This window comes from Podarcis pityusensis (assembly GCF_964106645.2).
Source record: "Podarcis pityusensis genome assembly, chromosome: 17".
Taxonomy (NCBI): Eukaryota; Metazoa; Chordata; class Lepidosauria; order Squamata; family Lacertidae; genus Podarcis; species Podarcis pityusensis.
Genome location: NC_138042.1, coordinates 19820783 through 19834297, shown reverse-complemented (window position 1 = coordinate 19834297; position 13515 = coordinate 19820783). Strand labels below are relative to the sequence as shown.

General features: G+C 41.9%; 1 long non-coding RNA gene across 1 annotated transcript; it reads left to right on the top strand.

The window, feature by feature from the left end:
• The first annotated feature begins 8049 nt into the window (after positions 1 to 8049).
• LOC308466822 lies at positions 8050 to 12012 on the top strand. Its single transcript, XR_013980984.1, has 3 exons — positions 8050 to 8263; positions 8557 to 8703; positions 9610 to 12012. It is a non-coding gene; the product is annotated as an uncharacterized lncRNA (long non-coding RNA).
• Positions 12013 to 13515: the final 1503 nt, after the last annotated feature.

Sequence of the window (13515 nt, the reverse complement as noted above, 5' to 3'; positions counted from 1 at the left end):
ACTGTCGGGGGGGGGGGGGGGGAAATCTCTGAGCCGCAGGGAGAATAATATTGTGCTCTCAAGATTATCGAAATGATAAGATCACTTGATAACCAGAGATGTAGTGCTTGACCTGTGACTTTTCTCTCTCTCCCCCCCCCCCCCAGCCTTGGCACTGCCAACTGAGCTACACCATAGCTAATGTGACTGAGTGAAGGAACTCTGGTTTTTCTGAAGGACAGCCCAAGATACATAATCCAGTTTGGGTGCCCATGTACACACTGCAGTCCTGGGTGTAGGGTACTGCCTAACCAAGAGCTAGGCAGTCCTAGGTCGGTCTGTGTGTGCCCTTCCCTCTTGTCTTGCAGGAGTGTCTTGGAATCCTGGCCTTGTTCTGTTCTGCTACTGTTCTTTAGATGCTGTTATAGGCGCTCAGGAAATCAGCCCTGAGTGCTCACTGGAAGGACGGATCCTGAAGCTGAGGCTCCAATACTTTGGCTACCACATGAGAAGATAAGACTCCCTGGAAAAGACCCTGATGTTGGGAAAGAAGGAGGGCACAAGGAGAAGGGGATGACAGAGGAGGAGATGGTTGGACAGTGTTCTCAAAGCTACCAACATGAGTTTGACCAGTGGAAGACAGGAGTGCCTGGCGTGCTCTGGTCCATGGAGTCACGAAGAGTCGGACATGACTAAACGACTAAACAACAACATAGGCACTCAGCTCCATGCTGTTGAGTTGACCCTTGGCTCTGCAGGCTGGTTTGAGGGTTTGTCCAAAGCCCTGATGTTGTCACAACCTCTCTCCTGCCTGTTGTCTTGCAACTTCTTGTTCACATCTCAACCCTCAAAACTGTACCCTGCCCATCTGGCTGGATTGCTCCAGCCCCTCTGGGCAGCATCCAAAAAATATAAACACATGATAAAACATTAAACTTTAGAAACTTTGCTGTACCTTTGCCTTCAGATGTCATCTAAAAGTCAGAAAGTTGTTTATTTCCTTGACATCTGACAGAAGGGCATTCCACAGGGTGGGTGCCTCTGTGGAGAAGGCCCACTGCCTGGTCCCTTGTAACTTCACTTCTCGCAGTGAAGTAACCGCCAGAAGGCCCTCGAAGCTAAGGTTACCAGATTTTTTTCAATGTATCCAGGGACACTTTTTTAAAATAAATAAATAAATTATTTTTATTCATTTTGCAATACAAAAATATAAAAACACATAACACAATTTTTCACAAATACCTTTTTTGGACTTCCCTCAGCTCTTCTGCAAATCCTCCGTTTTAGTCCTTCTTCTGCATTTCTTAATCTAATATTGCCTTTTATTAAAAACCTCCTCCCTCTTATTCCCCTTTTTACAATATTTCTAATATTATTTTCACAGAGCCTCTTGCAAACCTACAAACGTTAATTGTTCATCGCAAATACTTTTCAAATCGTCTACAAATTTACTCTAGTCTTCAGTGAATCTGTGGTCTCGTAGGCCTCGGATCCTTCCTGTTAATTTATCAAGTTCTGCATATTCCATTAACTTCATTCTCCATTCTTTCATCACTTTTCAACTTCAATGGATTTTGTATGGGGACTGATTTGTAAATCAGGGGACTGTCCCTGGGAAACAGGGACATCTGGTAACCTTACTTGAAGCTGGATCTCAGTGTCCGGGCTGGACAACGGGGGTGGAGGCACTGCTTCAGGTATACAGGGCTGAGATCTAATTTTTATGAGGATATAACGTAATAATAAAAAACCACACGTCATTGGTATATACTAGAAGTGCCACGCAGTGACACGTATGACAAAGTAATTTATCTCAAATATTTTCAGATGTATTTTCAGACATAGCATAGCTGTTGAAACTTTTTTTGCACCGACTTGGCCAGTGACACACCTAGGGTTGCCATATTTTGAATAGCAAAACAGAGGACACATTGGTCAACTTCTACTTTTAACTATGGATCGCTAGGACGACTCTCATTTTACATACCCAGGAATAAGAGGACGTGTCCCAGAAAAAGAGGACCTATGGCAACAGTAGACAATGTTCTTTACTTTCACTCCTCCTTGCTTTCTAGGTGACCTTTGAGCAGATCCAGAATCTACCCTGGTTGGTTGTAACCATGAATAAATTCATGTGTAGATTGTTCCTCAGGTAAGCTTGATGCAGGGGTGAGCTTTGGTAATATGGCGCCCTGAGAGAGGACAAAATTTGGCACCCTCCTCTAAATGTTTCTTAATGCCACATAATTCATTTTTGTACTGTTGCTTTTTTATGGATCTTCTCAATAGACTCACTGAAACATCACATTATTGCAAAAAAAGTTGTTGTTGTTTTGTGTCCCTTTGGCTCGGTGCCCTGTGCAGGGCAACTGTTGGGAAACTGTGTATGTGCAGCTACTCACACAGAGTCAATTAAGGTTTGGCAGACAGCCAGAAGGCAATCTGAAGGAGTAAGTCTGCCTGGTGATAACAGAGGCATGGAGACCGCTTCCTGATTGGTCAAGCTCTCTCAAGGGAGTGATAATTAATGGCCTACTAACTGGTAGTTCAGAGTTCAGTGTTCAGAGTTCGTGAGTTCAGAGTTCTGTGTCAGTGTAGGAGTTGTGAGTCATGTCAGAGAGAGCTAGGTAAAGATCCGTGTTCTGTTCCTGTAAATAGTCCACTGTATATAATAAACACCTAACTACAAGTTCCTGGTTCCTGCTTTGTCTATCCTGTCTGCAGCCAAGTCACCAATTGCTTCTGTGGATTCTGCGTGTACTCTGCTAGGTCTGGCTAAGGTCCTGCAACTAGTTGGAAAGTTGTGAAACATCAAATAGGTTTTACCAATATGGCTGCAGTGCCCTAAATCTGGCGTTGCTTGATATCTGATGGGTTCCCACACTTCATCTAGGATAAGTTTGAACTTGTTGTCCAGGAGGCCTCTGGTGCCATTGTTTTTGTATTATAGAATCTAAGATAAGATATGAAAAATCTGATAGGACTGCAGGAATTATCCAATAGTAAAGATTGCAAAACATAACATTTTAATTACAAAAGTGCAACAGAGGATTAGTAAAACAAACTTTTCTTTGTAGCGGAAGGTAAACAGGGAAAAGTCTGATTCTGGTCATTCTTAATAGAATCATAGAATTGTAGAGCTGGAAGGAACCCTGAGGAATATCAACTTCTGCTCCCTGCAATGGAAAGAAACGCAGCTGTCCCTTACGGGGGTTGAACCTGCAACCTTGGAATTATAAATTGTCATGCCCTGGCAGCAGAATTTCCAGAACCCATATCTGAAAAATTAAAAAAATCTACCTGGAACAATCAATAATACATTGCATGCAGAAGGTCCCACTTTAAGCCTGTGGCATCTCCTGGTTGGATTGAGAAAGAGTCCCTTCTGAGACAGCTGCTTCCATTCCGTATAGACAGTAATGAGCTAGAGAAACTGATGGTCTGACTTGGTATAAGAAAACTACCAATGTTCCTAAGGGTCTCTAGCTGTATAATAATTGAAAGAATTTCCAATGGTAATAATTTTGCAGACATTTTAAATTTCTTAGTTCAATGTGACATGGCCAAGACTTGCTGGGTGCAAACATTTAAGGGGAAATGTATTACAAGGTAACCACAAAGTACACCTTGGGTTTTGGAAATGTGATATTTATAAGCAGTGGGTAAGTGAAAACAGGCCTGCTATGCGTTGTTCTCCGAGTTCTTGTCCTGGGAACATCTTGAAGATGCTCTGAACTGGAAGCGAACACTATGTGCTGGCTGGAAACAGCTAGGAATAAGACTGTGCTTAGCAATGAGCAATGAGCAGATGAAATAAATGAGGCAGATACAATAATGTTGATTTCATTTTCTCTCAGGTTCTCATTTCCCACATCTTAAGTTCAGTTTGGCATTTTGCCACATCTGTTTACTTTTTAGAAGCTAATCAAAATTAATCAGCATTTTAATGCACATTTCTCCTATTATATACAATTTGTATGCAATTTGCCCAATACATGTCTATGCTGGTTCCCCTAATATCTGCATTGTTATGCACACATTCCTAAGACATGCATTTCTGAACACCACCCCCCTTTTTGGAGAATTGCATTGTACATATTGTTTTTGGAAACTGTTAGGTTTGCATTACAATGTGTTCTAAACCAAATTTCTCCCTCATCCCTAACTGTGAGTTTCTTTCTATTCCTGATTGCTTTCTGCTTTCAGTGCATGCCTTGCATACCAGTCCCTATTCAGTCAGATGTAGAGCTCACGCAGACCCTCCAAGTGTCCCTATTTTCCAGGGACATCCCTGATTTAGAGAAGCCATCCCGGTTTCTGACTTGATCCTGGAATGTCCCACTTTTCCTTGTTGTTGTTTAGTCGTTTAGTCGTGTCTGAATCTTCGTGACCCCATGGACCAGAGCACACCAGGCACTCCTGTCTTCCACTGCCTCCCGCAGTTTGGTCAAACTCATGCTGGTAGCTTCAAGAACACTGTCCAACCATCCCATCCTCTGTTGTCCCCTTCTCCTTGTGCCCTCCATCTTTCCCAACAGCAGGGTCTTTTCCAGGGAGTCTTCACTTCTCATGAGGTGGCCAAAGTATTGGAGCCTCAGCTTCAGGATCTGTTCTTCCAGTGAGCACTCAGGGCTGATTTCCTTCAGAATGGATAGATTTGATCTTCTTGCAGTCCGTGGGACTCTCAAGAGTCTCCTCCAGGACCATAATTCAAAAGCATCAATTCTTTGGCGATCAGCCTTCTTTATGGTCCAGCTCTTACTTCCATACTTTTCCTTAGGATGTCCCTATTTTCATTGGAGAAACGTTGGAGGGTATGGAGTTATCCAACTCCCCCCCCCCAGCCCTTTGAAGGCAATCCTGTATAGGGAAGTTGTTGTTTTTTATAAATGTTTAATGTTTTATATGTGTTGGAAGCTGCCCAGAGTGGGTGGGGCAACCGAGTAAGATGTGTGGGGTATGACTAGAAACACGATCATTATGGAGTGGGACACCCCTATTTTAATCAAATAAATGTTGGAGGGTATGTATCACATGTAAAAACGGCAGAGCACCATAGGTCTTGAACTCAAGACCATTCCACCATGTGTAAAATGGCCTCTGATGCTGGATTGCAGAACCTTAACCAACTCTCCATCCATTCTGCCTATATTCAGCTATAACCAACCAATCAGAGCTAGCCTTATCACAAGGCCACCTAAGACAGATGCCTAAAGCAGCACCATATGGGAGACAGTATGTGGAATTGCCACTGCCTTTCTGCTGCTTGCCAGCTACTTAATCCCCAATCCATCTGCTTCAGCATCTGAGAACAGCAAGAGAGTTTAGCAGAAGGAAACGTAGAGTGGCAATGGTAAACAGATGAACTAAGATGATGCAACGTCTTATCAAGCAGGATAGGAAGGAGGTTCTACATGGTTGTTGTGAAAATCTGAGTTCTTCAGAAAGACCAATAATCAGATACCAAGGGTATCTGAGAGGCTACATGCCAATAATTCAGAGTGCGAAGGTAAAACTGGCGCTCATTGTAGGTGTAACCAGCAGCCTCCAATCTGTCTTGAAGTAATTGGAACAAGACACACTTTCTTAATTTGTTCTACGACTATAATTACAATGACAGTTGACCTTGCTGTAAGATCCACCTGGACGGGTATTCTCAGATTCTTGTAAATACTTGCAAAGCTCTTAAAGATCATGGCAGTATTTCATACATTCACATCAACGTTGATGTATGAGCTTTAGGAACAAGAACATTTGGTTATAATCTCATGGAACCGTTTCCATAAATGTGAGTTAAACCTTCATTGTTTAGTGAGGAGGGAATACATTCAGTAGATTGTATGAAGTTGTATACCTGTATACCTGAAAAAGCGTCTCCAACCCCACCATCCAGCCCAGACACTGAGGTCCAGCTCCCAGGGTCTTCTGGTGGTTCCCTCATTGCGAGAAGTGAGGTTACAGGGAACCAGGCAAAGGGCCTTCTCAATAGTCGCGCCTGCTCTATGGAACACTCCTCCCATCTGATATCAATGAAATAAACAATTATCTGCCTTTTAGAGGACATCTGAAAGGAGCCCTGTACAGGGAATGTTTGATGTTTTAATTTGCTGGAAGCTGCCCATAGTGGCTGGGGCAACCTAGTCAGATGGGTGGCATACAAAATAATAATAATAATAATAATAATAATAATGGCAAGTTGGCAAGAGTTTCTCTTTACTTCTTTTAAATTATGCTATGTGTATTAACATATCATAATTGGACACTAATTGTCTATTGCCTTTCTGCACTTCTGTACTATTATAAATAAAAAAATAATAAAATAATATTGTGGGTCCTACATGTAGTTATGTGAATATTTATACAATTAATGATTCCTGTAGGCAATGGGCTCTTAGCTTCTCTTTGCATGTAGTACTGTGATGAAGAACTTTGTTCATTCATAAGGTTTAAGAAGGGCTGTATAATTGAAGCACAATAATAAAGGCTGTATAATTGAAGCGTTAAACTTTTCCTGTAAAAGATAAAGCAATAAATGGAATTTGAAAAGATAACATTTCCTGGAATCACCAGGAAACTGACAATGATTTTGATGGACATTTGCACCTTGAGCAAATTTCAGAAAACATTCCCCCATGCACTCAAGATGCTCAGGAGAAAATGGGGAAATACTGGATTGTGAAACAAGTCCTAGAAAATTACAGTCACCGGGCCAGATGAATCATAAGAACCCAGTTAGGGGAAACAGTGAAATTCTGTTTCACACCAGAGATTTGGCTACAGGGGCAGAGGAAGGGGGTGTCACCACTGAGGGGGGTGACAAAATGCTGGGCGGAACTCACCACAAGCCTACAGCACGCCCGAGCCACATGTCTCTTCTGGGAGAGACACGGTGGCTTGGGCACGCGCAGGCTCCACGCTGCCCAGGTGGTCTGTCCACTGCCTACCCCCAGCTGTAGGTTGTCTGAGTGCGAGGAGGCAGGCAGACTCCGGAGACCCCATGGTGTGCCCTGCCCCTATGGGCGGCTTGCCTTGCCATCACCCTGCCCCTATGGGAAGTTCGCCCCGCCCCTGGGTGCACCATCCCAGGTCCCCAATCGGCTTCCTCCACCACTGTTTGGCTAGACATGAAACCTCAAGTGGCAGGCAAAAGTATAGTTGCACACCACCCCAATATCTGAGCGCTGCGAGATTCCAGGGGTTCCTGGCTCTTACCCCGGGGTTCATGTTTCCTTCAGAATGAGGTAGAGCTGAGACTGTGGTGTATCAGTTCAAAGGCTCTCAGCGGCACTTTTGCATTTGCCTACCTGCTCATGTAAGTACAACTGAAGTGAAAGAGATTCAATGCTGGACTTGATGTGTCAAAAGATTTGTTGTTGTTGTTTCATTGTCTTAGTCGTGTTCGACTCTCCATGACACCGTGAACCAGAGCATGCCTTGGAAACTCTCACGTTCTTCTCAAAGCTTCTCCTTTTTTATGTCCATGGAGTTTTCTTGGCAAAATACTGGAGTGGTTTGCCAGTTCCTTCTCCAGGTGGATCACATTTGGTTTAAACTCCTGGCTATGACCTGTCCGTCTTGGCTGACCCTGCATGGCATAGCTCACGGCTTCTTGGGGTTATTCAAGCCCCTTCGCCATGACAAGGCAGTGATCCATGAAGGGGGTCAAAAGATTAGGAAAGCACAAAGTCAATACTAGGGATAGGCTAGCTCAGCACACATGATACCAAGGTGTGGTGTTAACTCAGATACGGTACCTTGTTTCCTCCATCCCAATATGTTTTCGGTGCAGATCTTGTAGGTCAGTTACTGGCAATGTTATTTAGGAAATGTGAGTAATGAACCTTCAGATACACTTCTTATTGCTTTGCGATGCCACTCAGAAACACCCACAGAACACTCATCACCTCTGCCTGTGATGTTTCATCTGTTGGCATCATTGCAACCGACTCTGGTTTTTCTGGTAGTTGCTTAACTAGGTGTGTTTCTTATCCATCCTGTTATGTACTCCCACTTGCTGAGATTGCTTCACACCCATGTTTCTTCAGAGTTCTTTGCAAGTCACACTGAAAGCTTGGTCTGGTTGTGGAATTTCCACACTGAAGGCCAGCACTGTTTCCTTGTCCAGATCTAACCTCATCTGTGGCATGGCACCTGCTATCTCTAGGCCTGGCTTGGACTTCAGACGGTACAAACATTGACCAGCCTATAATATGGCAAAGGAATTCACAGTGTTTTCCAAAACGTATGGATTTGCCATCCTCTGGTTAATGGCCCAGCTCTCCAGGTAAGATGAGTGTTAAAATGATTTCCCCTCTGCCCTGACTAAGCCTGAGGACATTGACACATGCTGATACCAACATCAGTTTTAGCACGTCCTGTGACAAAAACAGGAACATGAGGAACCTGCAGTGTATTGAATATACATTTGATTTAATATACATTTTGATTTCCCTTCTGTTTTCTATTGTATCTTAATATCTGAAATAAGCAACATACCCCACAGACATTTTTAGAAGTGAAAAATGGCTGAGGGGAGCTAGGTTATATGAAGACCCTCCACGTGACCCTATTTTCCAGGACAGTCCCAGTTTTACAGGAGCTGTCCCGGTTTCTGATCTGAACCCAGAATGTCTCAGTTTTCATTAGGACATCCCTATTTTCATCAGAGAAATGTTGGAGGGTATGGAGTTATGGGACCCCCAAGCCAAGGAGATAAGTAACTACGTACGTACATTTCCGAGCACAATCCAAAGTGTTGGTGTTGACCTTTAAAGCCCTAAATGACCTCGGTCCAGTATACCTTCACTGCGAGAAGCAAAGCTACAGGGAACCAGGCAGAAGGCCTTCTCTGTAGTTGTGACCGCCCTGTGGAACGCCCTCCCATCAGATGTCAAAGAGATAAACAACTACCTAACATTTAGAAGACATCTGAAGGCAGTCCTGTTCAGGAAGTTTCTAATGTGTGACATTTTAATGTATTTTTAATCTTTGTTGGAAGCCGCCCAGAGTGGCTGGGGAAACCCAGCCAGATGGGCGGGGTACAAATAATAAATTATTATTATTATTACTTGGTTTATAGTGTTGCCCCACAGCAGAAGAACTCTAAGAAGCCAGTGTGGTGTTGTGGTTAGAGTGTTGGACTAGGATCTGGGAAATCTGCGTTCAAATTGCCACTGAGTCATGAAGCTCATAATGAACTGCATTTGCCATTTCAATGCCTATTCCCCCAGTTTGGAGTGGTGCTTTCAGAACTTTTCACTATCCCTTTTTGTTTCAACCACCCTAAGAAAACGTGCTGTCCTCAGCAAACTCAGATCATTTATGAACATGTTAAAAAGCACCAGCCCCAGTGCAGATGAGCACAGCCTTTGGCAGAAGGAAATGGTTGCACTAACTGGTTGAAAATTCATGATATGCCTTGCATGGTATTAATTGTGTAAAGCTGAAAAACCAGGTAACAACTGCTGAGTAATAGTGGAGTGAAAAAGAATGCAAATTCAGCATATATGGTGATGGAGGGTATGGAAAGGAAAGAAAGGAAGAACAAAATACAGTAAGGTCATGTTCATTTGGAGCAGGGCCCTGTTTCCTTACAATATATACCGAACTACCTTTTAATTAATTGCACAGATTTTTCCTGGTGCATATCCAGAAGGACACATTTCTTAAATGCCTCTCTCGCAACTGCCAGAAGCCAAAGCATTTTGGAAAGGAGTGGTCCAGTGGTCATGCAATTAGCTTCAGACAATACCTGCCAAATAGGACTTTGGACAACAGAGGCAGAATGTGCCCGAGAAGATTATGATTCATAGGTAGAGAATGTCAAGACACAACTTGGAAGCGGCACTTCATCTGAACCATGTAATACCCCCTTCTCAGTCTTGTGCAATGTAATTCTGTACATTTGACAAGGATTACCTCTGCAATGAAGTTAACTTCACAGAGCTAGCCAAGTAAGATTAGAAAGAAAGAAAACTTCCGTCTTGAGGAATCTACAGAGACGTTGAAAGACTAAACTGTGTTCATATCTCTTGAGAAAAGGTTAGGAGGAACCTCAAGACTGGTTTCTTTCCTGGATTTTTTTATTTTTGGTAGCAAGATATAGCAGACAAAGCTCAAGTTATTATATAATGTTTGTGTTTAAGAGAGGGAGTGTCTTAGAACTCCTATATCTATTTTTATAGATGGTTGTACTGGACATGTCTTGGGAAATCTATTATCAAATCTCCCCACAATCTATTCTTTACTTAAAAGCAGTTGCAGTGTGTTTGTGTGTGAATGCCCTCAAAGGCTCTTCATTGGAAAATGCTGGTTTTCAAGTAAGATTATAGCTCTGGATTGTGTTTGGGATTAAGTGTTTGTCTAAACTCAAGACCAGCCCCTGCTGTTGGTGGATTGCCCTGAATATGTCTGGAAGTATAATTTCTGAACTCTTCAGAGAAAATTTGTTAAATTGTGAAGCCAGATGATTGCTCCAAAATGTCCAGACCTTTGTAATCTCCCATAAACACCTGTGATTATAGTATTCTCTTGTAATATGCCATACAATATAATGGGTTAGAAGAAAACTGTCTTATGTTTAGTCTTCATTTCTATGCAAACACACACACACACACACACACACACACACACACACAGTCAGGGCCGGATATAGGTTTGATGAGGCCCTAAGCTACTGAAGGTAATGGGGCCCTTTATATGTCCAGCTGTCCTTTGTCAACAACAAATTGTCCCTGTTTTTTGTGTTGAATATATGCTATATGGTAATTTATGGACCTAATAGGTATCTAAAGCCATTTGCACATAACAGAATATGTATTTTATCTTATATTTTGGAAATGCACATCCAGTTTTTTCCTTTAATTTTTTTTTGGGCCCCCCCAAGAGAGTGGGGCCCTAAGCTATAGCTTGTTTAGCTTATATGTAAATCCGGCACTGTATATACTAAATCTCCTCTTGACCACCTGTAAGCAAATTAATAATGGGGTGAACAGGTTTGTGTTCGTAACATTTTGCTGTAAATAGCATATGCTTTTTAAAAATTACATTTCTGTGACCTATATCCTGAGGAAGTAGGACTATGTATATAATATTTAGCACTTAATTAGGATCCAGTCAGGAACAGATGAATTTACAAATCCTCTTAGAGAAGACCATTAAAAAGCTGGCCATACAGATGGGATTCCTTGCAAACAAGATTTGGTATAACAAGATTATTTACTCATGACTCCTGGCTCTGATTATATAATCCGCAGGGATGGAAAATAAAGAAAAAAACAGTTGTTTGATGAAGCATATATAATGTACGTAAAGCAAAAGAGAAGCAGTTTTGACTCTATATAGCCTTGAAACCTTTAAACTAGAGCACAGTAAAAACCAGCAATTTATTCTTCTGGATATTTACTATCCATAAATAAGTTTGATATGCAGGTTTTAAGAAAGGATTGGAATAAAGAATTGGAAGTTTCAGTGTTCTCTAGACAGTGGAAAAGTGTCTAAGCTTCAGTATCAAATATGTTGCTGGATCTTAAACTAAGACTTATACAACAGAAAATGTTATTTAGAATCTGTTGAACTCTCTTATGTTGGTATAAGAAAGGTCTATCCAGAGTAGTTCTTTGCTGGAGATGTAATATGGACAATATACTTTCACCGCGTCCCACACTTACTAAGTTTTGGGATTCAGGTAGGTAGCCGTGTTGGTCTGACGCAGTCAAAATAAGTTTGTTCTGGGTATAAGCTTTCGTGTGCATGCACACTTCTTCAGATACCAAATATTCTTCAGATAACAGATAAGTTTGGGGAGAAAGTGCTGGACTAAATACATAAGATGCTATGGAAGAACCTAAGATTTTCAGAGGTGAACCATATACCCATTGTATGGAAATTGACACTGGGACAGTGAAAATGGATTCTGCAAGCCTTAATGGTGGCCAAGAGACTGAAACTGATGAACTGGAAGAATAGATACATGGTTCCTCTTAATGCTTGACAACATGAGAATACTGGCAACATATGAATAGAGTGCTTATAGTCACAGACTTTCTTTAGATAAATACAATGATTTTTGGAATGTGTTTCCACATAACATATTATGTTATTGATAACTTTATGTGTATTAAGAGAATAAGATTATACACATCTGTATGTATGTATGGGAAAGTAACTGAGTATTTCTCTCTTTTTCATTCTCACACACTTTCCCTCCCCCCCTTTTCCTTTTTGTCACTCTATCTTTTTATAAATGAAATTCTTCTAATAAAATATTAATGTATAAAAAAAAGTGATGCGGAGATTCATTTGTTTGAGCTGAACAGAGGTTTTATTAAATAAGTTTCCAAAGGGTCAAAATTAGAACTAGGACTGCTTCATCGGCCACAACAGTGCCGTGGAATACCTTTGACTACCCTTGCTAAGTTGTTGTTGTTCCACCAGATTTCTTACTGGTCAGGCTTAAGTCGGTTTCAGTGGAAACCAGTGTTTTATCTGCTGTTTCTGTTACCTTCCCCCCTCAGGCCTTTTGATAAGCTGACACAGTGTTGTTAGTGCCAAAAAATATCATGTGGCTGTTATGAGGGTAGCTTTGTTTTAGTGGTACAATGCATTTATATTTACGCTTTTAAATCTGTTGCAAGTCTCTTGGAGACCTTTGGGTGACAAGCAACTAACAAGTCATCATCATAATAATATGGGAAACTGAAAGAAGCTGAAATGGACATCCATCACAACTCCTTTCCTCCGCTGTGCAATAAAGGGCCTAGCCCTGTATTTCAACCTCCCACATCTGTGTTTGTTCCAATTTTAAAGGGAAACCTGCCATTCTTTGCCTCTGTTGTTTCTTGCAGAACATTTATTCAGGGCACTGTGTCCTACATATTTGATAAGAGAGGAATGATGTATTGAGGGGAGGTCTAAGGAAACAGCAATTCTCCTCTCAAGACATCATTCCTCTTTTCAATTTCAGTGTTAACTACAGTAGAGTGTGGAAAGGCTTCTTGGTACTCCAGGCTTCAGTGTCTGAGGGAAGGGGGTTAAATAGTGCAAGATGTTCCTTCTAATCTTTCTTGAAGCAGATCCTAGGCATCCTGGCAAGCTCTGGAAGAATTCTCCTTTGTCTGGTTGCATCTCTAGCCCTTAAACACAATGTCCAAGCTAATACTCACTTCCTACTTCGTCCTGAGCTCATCCATTTCCTTTTAACTCCCCAAACCCTTTGAAGCTGTCATATGTTGCAAGACCAGAGAATGCATTTCCACCCCTTGGCACTGAGGCCAGTGCCCCTCTGATGCCCCTCAGTGTTGGGTGAAGCGGAAACACCATTGTCATAGCAGCAGTAGTGATCAGCTCTACTTTGTCTGAAATATACTGTATTGATTTCATGCTCTTTATTGCAGCTTGTAAAACAGTGATTGAATTGCCTCCCAAACCTCAGGCTTTTATACATTATTTACACAATGAGTCCGATCTGATTGGCTGATTCTGATTCCCTCCTGGAGCCTGATTGGTCTTTTCCTGCAGGCCAATCAGTTGTTGCAT